The sequence below is a fragment of the Carlito syrichta genome, unplaced genomic scaffold (assembly GCF_000164805.1).
Source record: "Carlito syrichta isolate Samal-C Ts95f unplaced genomic scaffold, Tarsius_syrichta-2.0.1 Scaffold111373, whole genome shotgun sequence".
NCBI lineage: Eukaryota > Metazoa > Chordata > Mammalia > Primates > Tarsiidae > Carlito > Carlito syrichta.
The window spans coordinates 61,540-71,927 of NW_007055469.1; positions in this window are offsets into that span (position 1 = coordinate 61,540).

Sequence of the window (10,388 nt, forward strand, 5' to 3'; positions counted from 1 at the left end):
GGGCCAATGTTCCACTAGAAAAAGGGGCCTGTAAGACACACAGGTCACATCTTACCTTTAAGACGTTTGAAACCCAAGTGAACTAATACTAACTAAAGCTATAATCCATCCAGTTCCAATTTAGCTCAACTCTTGATTGGAGCTGAGTGATCCTCATCCTCATTGACTGGCAAAGAAAAAGCCTGCCCTTTCTGGGGAAATATTTTCTTTAGTCATTTTGGTTCTTTTAAACACAATATCTAACATAAAACATAAAGTTATGCAACGCAAAGAAGCAAGAAAATATGACCCATAATCAAAAGAAAAAGCAATGAACACATGTAGATCCACATATGATTGAAATGCTGGAATTAGCAGATAAGGGCTTTAAAATAACTATTATAAATATGTTAAATAAATTAGAGCACAAGATGAAGAGAGTGGATAAGATGATAAGATTTTCAACAGAAAAATAGATTTACTTTAAAAAGATCCAGGTGAACATTCTAGATTTAAAAAAAGACAGTACTGGACAGGATGAACAGCTGGTTGGGAACTGTAAAAGAAAGGCTCAGTAAATAGAAATTACCTGAAATGTGCAGCAACTTGGATGGACTTAGAGTCTATAATACTGAATGATCTATCACAGAAACAAAAAACTGAGTACCACGTGTTCTCACTCATAAGTGGACCTTGAATAATTATCATAATACTATGAGAAAGGGATTGGCAGCAGTGGGAAACTGCCAGGGGAGGGGAGGACACACCTCATCAACAAGGGTACATGCATAAGGAACATTTGTATACCTAACCTTGAATTGTACCCCACATCTTTAAAATAAAAAATTTTTTAAAAGAATAATGTAAAAAAGAAATTACCTGAAATGAAACAAAGAGGAGGAACAAAGAAAAGCAGAATAGAGCATGAGAGATACATTGGACAATATCAAAAGGTATAATGTGTATGTAATCATAGACTTGCAAGGAAATATATTGGGGCAGAAGAAATATAACAAGAACAAATTGTTGAAATTTTCAAAATTGATTAAAGATATCAATCCACAGATCCAATAAGTACAGCAAACCCAAAGCCAGTCAAAGAAAAATATAAAGACCACACCTAGATATATCACAAGAGTGATATATCTTTGGAAATCAAAGATAGCAATAAAATCTTAATTCACCCAAAGAAAAGAGTTATCATCACATTTGGGGAAATAACAGTGAGACTGGTCGTTGAAGGAGGAAGAGGAACAGATAAGACGCAGTAGTAGCCAAAAGGCAAAGGAATAACACCTTTAAATGCTGAAGAGGAAAAAGCCCTCTTTCTAGAATTTTATACTTGGCAAAAATATTCTTCAAACACAAGAGTAAAAGACATTTCCAGAAAATCAAAAGCTGAGAGAATTTGCCAGCAGTCTTGCACTACAAAAAAAAAAAAGTAAATCTCCTTAAAATGAAACCCTAGATGAAAGCACAGCTCTACATAAGAGATTGAGGAACACGAGAAAGGGTAACTATGAGTAAATATAAAAAACTATTTTGAAAATTGTATTAAAATATATTGATTGACTGGGCTCGGTGGCTCAGCCTGTAATCCCAATACTTTGGGAGGCCAAGGTGAGAGGATTGCCTGAGCCCAGGGGTCCAAGACCAGCCTGGACAACTTGGCAAGACCTCATCTTTACAATAAACCAAAAAAAATTAGCCAGGTTTGGTGGTGCAAGCCTGTAGTTCCAGCTACTTGGAAGGCAGAGGCAGAAGGATCGCCTGAGTCTAGCAGGTTGAGACTGCAGTGGCTGTGAGTATGCCACTGCTCTCCAGCGTGAGCATGAGTATGCCACTGCCCTCCAGCCTGAGCGAGAGTGAGACTCCTACACAAAAATAAATAAATAAATAAAATCAAAAAATTACCTGTAGTCTCAACTACTCAGGAGGTTGATGCAGAAGGATTGCCTGATCCATGGAGACTGAGGCTGCGGTGAGTCATAATTATATCACTGTACTCCAGCCTGGGTGACAGAGTGAGATCCCAACTCAAAAATAATAATAAGGCTGGGCACGGTGGCTCATGCCTGTAATCCCAGTGCTTTGCTTGAGCCCAGGAGTTCGAGACCAGCCTGGACAACATAGTGAAACCTTGTTTCTACAAAAAAAATCAAAAAAATTAGTTGGTTGTGGTAACACAAACCTCTAGTTCCAGCTTCTCAGGATACTGAGGTGGAAGGATTACCTGAGCCTAGGAGGTCGAGGTTGCCGAAAGCCGTGAGGCTGAACTGTGATCATCACGATTATGCCACTGCACTCCAGTCTGGAGGATACAGTGAGACCATGACTCAAAGTAGTAATAATAATGATGATAGCAATAACATTTGTAGAAGTAAAATATATGACAACAGTAACACAAAGAGAAGACATAAATAGGATTGCATTGTTTTAAGATTCCTACATTGTTTATAAGTCATAAAAAAAGTCAATTCAAGCTAAACTATAGTCAGCTATAGATGCATTTTATAGTCTCCAGAGTAACCACTAATATAATTGCAGAAAGGTGTAGCTAAAAATCCAATCAAGGAGAGAAAAATGGAATAATAAAAAATATTTGATTAAGACAAAAGAAAGCAGAAAAGAAGAAACAAAGAAACAACAGAAAATGGAACAAGAAAACAAATAGCAAAAGTTGGTAAACTTAAACCTAACCATATTAGTACTTACATTTAATGTGAGAAAAGAAAAAAACTTTTATCTGAGGAATGCAGCTTCTTTTAATTATCAGGCCCAAAGCCAGGTTCGGTGGCTCAGCCTGTAATCCCGTGCTTTGGGAGGCTGAGGTGAGTGGATTGCCTGAACCCGTGGGTTCGAGACTCTCCTGGGCAACTTGGTGAGACCTCAACTCTACAATAAATCAAAAAATTAGCTGGGTGTGGTAGCGTGTGCCTATAGTTCCAGCACTTGGAAGGCTGAGGCGGAAGGATTGCCAGAGCCCAGCAGGTCGAGGCTGCGGGTGGCCAGGAGCGGCAACTGCCCTCCAGTCTGGACAAGAGGGTGAGACTCCAACTCAAAAAAAAAAAAAAAAAATTATCAGGCCCAGAAGGACATTATAATGAGACCACAATCATGCCCTGCTCCCATCTTTGAGCTCTTGAAGCTGCTTACTGTTGCCACAAGTAGCTATAAATTAATCTAAAAATGCCACATCAGACATTATAACCCATATCCTATATAGCTTAATAATATATAGCAAATCAAGCCGGGCTCGGTGGCTCAGTCTGTAATCCCGCGCCTTTGGGAGGCTGAGGTGAGTGAATTGCCTGAGCCCGCGGGTTCGAGACCCGCCTGGGCAGTGAGACCTCATCTTTACAATAAATCAAAAAAATCAGCCGGGCGTGGTAGCGCACGCCTGTAATTCTGGCTACTCGGAAGGCTGAGATGGAAGGATTGCCGTGAGCCCAGCAGGTGAGGCTGCGGTGGCCGGGAGCGGCCACTGCACTCCGGTCTGGACGACCGAGTGAGACTCCAACTCAAAAAAAAAAAAAAAAAAATATATATATATATATATATAAATATATATATATTTACTTATTTATATATATTTTTATATATATATATATATATATATAGCAAATCACTGTGATTTCTGTAAACCAGTGAAAATTCCTGATCAACAACTTTGTGTCAGTTTACTCCGTCCCCACTTTTTGCCTTTAAAAATCTACTTGTAACGTTACTTATCAGAGTGTATATATAGGGCATCTGAAATCTACACTCCCAGGCTGCAGTTCTCAAGTTTGGCACAAATAAACTTTTTTGTTGTTGTTGTTGTCAGAGTCTCACTCTGTCGCCCAGGCTGGAGTACAGTGATATGCTCATGGCCATCCCAGGGTCAACCTGCTGGGCTCAGTTCATCCCTCTGCCTCAGCCTTCCAAGTAGCCAGAAATACAGGTGTGCACTATCATGCCCGGCTAATTTTTAAATATATTGTAGAGATGAGCTCTCACCAAGTTGCCCGGGGTAGTCTTGAACCCCTGGGCTCAGGCAATCCCCTCACCTCAGCCTCCCAAAGTGATGGTATTACAGACCGTCACTGTGCTGAGCCATAAACTCTTTACTTAAATCAATTTTGCCTCAGGTTCTTCCTTTTAGGTTCACAAATGTAAATGGTCTCCAAGTAAAAGTCAGAATATGTCAAACTGAATAAAAGCACAGCATTTAATTATATACTATTACAGGGCACACATCATAAATAAAAAGATACAGATAGTGAAAGTAAAAGGATTGAGATACCAAGCAAACACTAGTTATAAAAAAGCAGTTATATTTGTCTTGGCAAACTAGCCTTCTAGATAAGGGCCATATAAAGAAAGCCATTTCATAATGATAAAAGGATTGATTCAACAGGAAACAACCCAAAATACATGTACCTTATGACATACATGAAGCAAAAATTGATACCTGTAAAAAGAAAAATAAATAAATTTACACTCAGAGAGATTTTAATATACTTCTCTCAGTAACTGATAGGACAAATAGACCCCCCCCCCAAAAAAAAATCAGAAGATCTGAAGAACACTATCAACCCACTTGACTGAACTGACATCTGCGAAACACTACACCAACTGCAGTACGCATTCTTTTCAAATGGTATAGAACATTTGTTTAGACACCAGGCTGAAAAACATGTTAGTCACAGTAAATTTGAAAGACTGTACAACTCTGACCACAATAGAAATAAATGAGGAATTGTTAACAAAAAGACAGCTAGAAAATTCCCCACTTTGGAAATTATGACGCACACGTTTAAATAATTTATATGTCAAAAGAAGAAATCACAGCCGGGCGCAGTGGCTCACGCATGTTATCCCAGCACTTTAGGAGGCAGAGGCGAGAGGATTGCCTGAGTTCAGGAGTTCGAGACCAGCCTGGACAATTTGGCAGGACCTCGTCTCTGCAATAAATCAAAAAATTAGCTGGGCGTGGTGGTGTGCACCTGTAGTTCCAGCTACTTGGAAGGCTGAGGTGGAAGGATCACCTGAGCTCAGCAGATTGAGGCTGCAGTGGCCATGAGCGTGCCCCTGTACTCCAGCCTGGGTGACAGAGTGAGACTCTCATCAAAAGGAAAAAAAAAAAAAAGAAGAAATCACAGCAGAAGTCAGATAATATTTCTAACTGAATAATAATGAAAACGACACATTAAATTTTGTTTGATGTGACTAAAGTAGTGCTTAGAAGGAAATTTATACGTTTAAACACTTACACTAGAAAAGAAGAATGAGCCAAGCACGGTGGCTCACGCCTGACATTCCAACACTTTGGGAGGCAAAGGTGAGAGGATTACCTGAGCCTAGAGGTTTGAGACCAGCCTGAGCAACATGGCGAGACCTCATCTCTACAATAAATCAAAAAAGTAGCTGGACGTGGTGGCCAGTGCCTGTGGTTCCAGCTGTTTGGAAGGCTGGGGTGGAAGGATTGCCTGAGCCCAGCAAGTCGAGGCTGTGGTGCCCGTGAGCGTGCCACTGCACTCCAGCCTGGGTGACAGAGTGAGACTCCATCTTAAAAAAGAAAAAGAAAAGATAACAGCACAAGTCAATGAAGTTGAAAACAAACAATAGACACAACTAATAAAACTAAAATCTGGTTCTTTGAAATGATTAGTGAAACTGATAAACCGCCAGCAAGGGGTTTATCAAGGAGTGTGTTTTTTTTTTAAAGTCGGAGTCTCTGATGTAAGAAGAAATAGAAAAGAATCTTAAAAGTGCTACTCTAGGCCAGGCTCAGTGTCCTGTAATCCCAGCACTTTGGGAGGCTGAGGTGAGAGCATTGCCTGAGCTCAGGGGTCTGAGACCAGCCTGGACAACTTGGCAGGACCTCGTCTCTACAATAAATAAAAAAAATTAGTCGGAGTGTGGTAGTGTGCGCCTGTAGTTCCGGCTACTTGGAAGGCAGAAGCAGAAGGATCACCAGAGCCCAGCAGGTTGACGTTGGGGTGGCCGTGAGTGTGCCACTGCACTCCAGCCTGACCCACAGAGTGAGACGGTAACAACAGCAACAAAAAGTGCTACTCTCAGTATGGAAAGTTTTGTAAAAGAGAAATGCATTGATCTGGGGATCAAGTATACCAACATTTGCTAAGGTGAACGCAATCTCAGGATAAGACTTTAGGATACTATTGACTACACCTGATTTTTACTTACTTCCCAAAAATCTTGCCAGTCGACTACAAGGAATGAAGTCAGTCAATACTACCACCTCTTAGTACCTTCAGGCTCTACTTCAGCTTTCAATCCAAATCGATGCTCTTCCTGGGCAGACCCAGCAAATGAAGGACTACAGCTGGGGTATTAGAGGCTAACCATTCTGCCCTGGTCAATCCTGCTTCTTCTATCTTTTACCTTTTGCAGGCATTGCCTCCAATAAAACTCTTTCACTCCTAACTCTGTCTCAGCACTTTCTTTTGAGAACAGACTGACACATCCTGACTTTAGAACTCACCCTTGTGTAAAATGTGGCTCCTTCAATATGTGTAAAATGATAGACCCAATATCTGGCTCAAGGCAGACTGGATTTCCAGTAGATGTTAGATGCCTTTGCCTCTTACGTAATTTAGGATATGTGTTTGGCTGCTAGTCAAGAAAAACTCAAAATAACACTGGCACAAATAGGACAGTTGACAGTGCAATCCATTAAGATGGCTTTGTAGCACCATAAAAGTCCAAGCCTTCTAGCTGGTCCTGCCGAATAGTCAGATATGTGAGTGAAGCCATCTTGGATCATCTAGACCAGGCAAGCTGCCACCAAATAATTCCAGTGGATGGGAGCAGAACTGCTCAGTTAAACCTTATTTGAGTTCCTGATCCATAGAATTGTGAGATGTAGTAAAATGATCATTGTTTTAAGTCACTGAATTTTAGGGTGGTTTGTTTTATATACACAGTGATAACCAGAACACATCTTCGAGCTAATACAGAGAGGAAAAAAAATTATCTGAAAATTTTATCTCTGATATCCTGAAACAATAATATTATTACTTTTCTGCTTTGTTTTCACCATGTCCAGTTAATTTTCTGATTTATTGTAGAGTTGAGGTCTCACCAAGTTGCCCAGACTGGTCTTGAACCCCTGAGCTCAGGCAATCCTCTCACCTCCGCCTCCCAAAGTGCTGGGATTACAGGCGTGAGCCACCATGCTCGGCTTCCAGGACATTTCATATAAATGGAATCATACAAAATGTGACCTTCTGTGTCTGACTTCCTTCACTTCGTATAATGTTTTTAAGGTTCATCAGTGTTGTAGCATGTATTGGTACTTTATCCTTTTTATGACTAAACAATGTCCCATTGTATAGACATACCATATTTTGTTTATCTATTTATCAGTTGTTGAACATTTGGGCTGTTTTCACTTTGGCTTTTATAAATAATGTTGCTATAAACATCTATGTGCAAGATTTTGTGGGCCTGGAATAGTTGAGTCATATGGCAACTTGAAGCTTAACTTTTTGAGAAACTGTCAAACTGTTTTCCAAAGCAACTATGTTATTTTACATTTCCACCAGCAATTGTATGAGGGTTCCAATTCCTTCACATCCTCATCAACACTGTTATAGCACACCTCTTTGATTACAGCCATCCTAGTAGGTATGAAACCTTGCTGTTTGGTTTGCATTTCTCTAATGATTAAAAACAAGCCGGGCTTGGTGGCTCAGCCTGTAATCCCGCGCCTTTGGGAGGCTGAGGTGAGTGGATTGCCTGAGCCCGCGGGTTCGAGACCCGCCTGGCCAACTTGGCGAGACCTCATCTCTACAATAAATCAAAAATTAGCCGAGCGTGGTAGCGCACGCTCATAATTCGAGCTACTTGGAAGGCTGAGGCAGAAGGGTCACCGGAGCCCAGCAGGTCGAGGTTGCGTTGGCCGGGAGCAGTCACTGCCCTCCAGTCTGGGCGACAGAGTGAGACTCCAACTCAAAAAAACAAAAAAAAAACAACAAAAACCATTGAGCATCTTTTCATGTGTTGTCTTAGTCTATTCTGGCTGCTATAAAAATATTATAAACTGGGCAGATTATGAACAACAGAAATTTATTTCTCACAGTTCTAGAGACTTAGAAGTCCAAGAGCAAGCCATCAGCAAATTTGGTTCTTGTGAGGGTTTTCTCTTTCATAGATTGTCAGCTTCTCACTGCATTCTCACATGGCAAAAGAGGTGAGGGGGTCGCTCTTGAGCCACTTTTATAAGAACACTAAATCCTAGCTGGGTTCGATGGCTCAGCCTGTAATCCCGCGCCTTTGGGAGGCTGAGGTGAGTGGATTGCCTGAGCCCGTGGGTTAGACCCCACCTGGGCAACTTGGCAAGACCTCATCTCTACAATAAATCAAAAATTAACCGGGCATGGTAGCTCGCGCCTGTAGTTCCAGCTACTTGGAAGGCTGAGGCGGAAGGATCGCCGGAGCCCAGTAGATCGAGGCTGCGGTGGCCGGGAGCGGCCACTGCACTCCAGTCTGGGCGAGAGTGAGACTCCAACTCAAAAAAGAACACTAACCCTATCCCTTTAGTTACCTCCCAAAGGCCCCATCTCCTAATATGCTCACCTTGGGGGTTAAGGATTTTAATATATGAATGGAGGGGGTACAAACATTCAGATCATAGCATGTGCTTATTTAGCCATTTGTATATCTTCTTTGGAGAAATGTCTATTCTGATCTTTTACCCACTTTTAAACTGAGCAATTTGTCTTTTCATTGTTGAGTTAAAAGTTATACATTCTGGATATAAATACCTTATCAGATCTATGATTTTCACATATTTTCACCCATTCTGGGGTTGGTTGTCTTTTTACTTTCTTGATAGCGTCCCTCAAAGCATGAAAGCTTTAATTTTTATGATTTTCAGTTTATCTAATTTTTTGGAGTTGTTTGAGCTTTTGGTGTCAAATTTGATAAGCCATTGCGTAATCCACGTCATAAATACTTACCCTGGCCAGGTCCGGTGGTTCTGCCTATAATCCCAGCACTTTGGGAGGCTAAGGCGAGTGGATTGCCTGAGCCCACGGGTTTGAGACCAGTCCAGGCAACTTGGCAAGAACTTGTCTCTACAATAAATTAAAAATTAGCTGGGCATGATAGCACACACCTGTAGTTCCAACTACTTGGAAGGCTGAGGCGGAAGGATCGCCAGAGCCCAGCAGGTTGATGCTGGGTGGCCATGAGTATGCTACTGCACTCCAACCTGGGTGACAGAGCGAGACTCCAACTCAATAAATAAATAAATAAATATTCCAATGTTTTCTTCTAAGTTTCAAGTGTTAAGCTCTTACATTTAAATCCTCGGTCTATGTCTACGAATGAGGGTGACTTTGAATCTTGCCTGCAAAGGGAGATGGCAAAGAGTCTTTCAGATCAAACAGGAGATGAAGGACTGATTACAAGAAGGAGAGTGAGACATATGTTCTGAGAGCAGCAATTCAGCATGACCAGAGTCTAAGGTGTGCAGAGTATGCCAGGAGTTACAATGAATGGCAGTGTCTACACCGAAAAGTGGCAAGGGGCAGTGGCCATCCCAAAAGGTGGTGAGGGACAGGGGTCTTATATCTCCTATAGTCTCCTTAGTCACCCCCCAGTCTCACAATGCAAAGACAAATACAAAAAACAAAAAAGTTGAAATAGCTTTGGACAAGACTTCAATCCTCCTGGACTCCTCTCCCAACAGATTGTCACCCCTTAGCTCCTCCAATGTAAAATTCTAGAGCTTCTATTGCTGAAAACGTTCAATGGGGAGGTTTTTTTTTGTTGTTGTTGCTTTTTGTTTTTTCCTGTAGGCTACCAGGAACTCGTAAGCAGAGAAGCAACCTGGGTTTTGGATTTTGGAAAGTCTGCTACAGGAGTGAAATGCATCACCGTTCTCAAGATTGTTTACAGCACATAAACTGGAGCTTCATATGCATAATACACTATGAGCTACCACACTGATAAACTGAACTATACATAGTTACTGATACCCTATGGTGTAGAAAATCATGAATTGCAAATGAGAGGTGGAATCAACAAGAATGGTGACTGACTGGGTGGAGCTAGATAAGCACTCAGAAGGACTTTTGGTTTTTTCTGTATTGGACACCCAGGTGAGCCCTAGGGTCAGTGATGGGCCTAGGGAGCACAGATAAAGTTTATTTTGGGAGAGGAGGGAAGTAGATGCAGATAATTTTGCACATGTGGAGTTGGAAGTGCTTGCGGGACGCTCAAGCAATTGCATCTACTATGTCTATAGTTAGTATGACTCTGGAAGTCAGGAGATCTGGAATGGAGAAGTAAATTTGGGAAACATCATCTTTTTTTTTTTTGAGTTGGAGTCTCATTCTGTCACCCAGACTGGAGTGCAGTGGCCGCTCGCGGCCACCGCAGCCTCGACCTGCTGG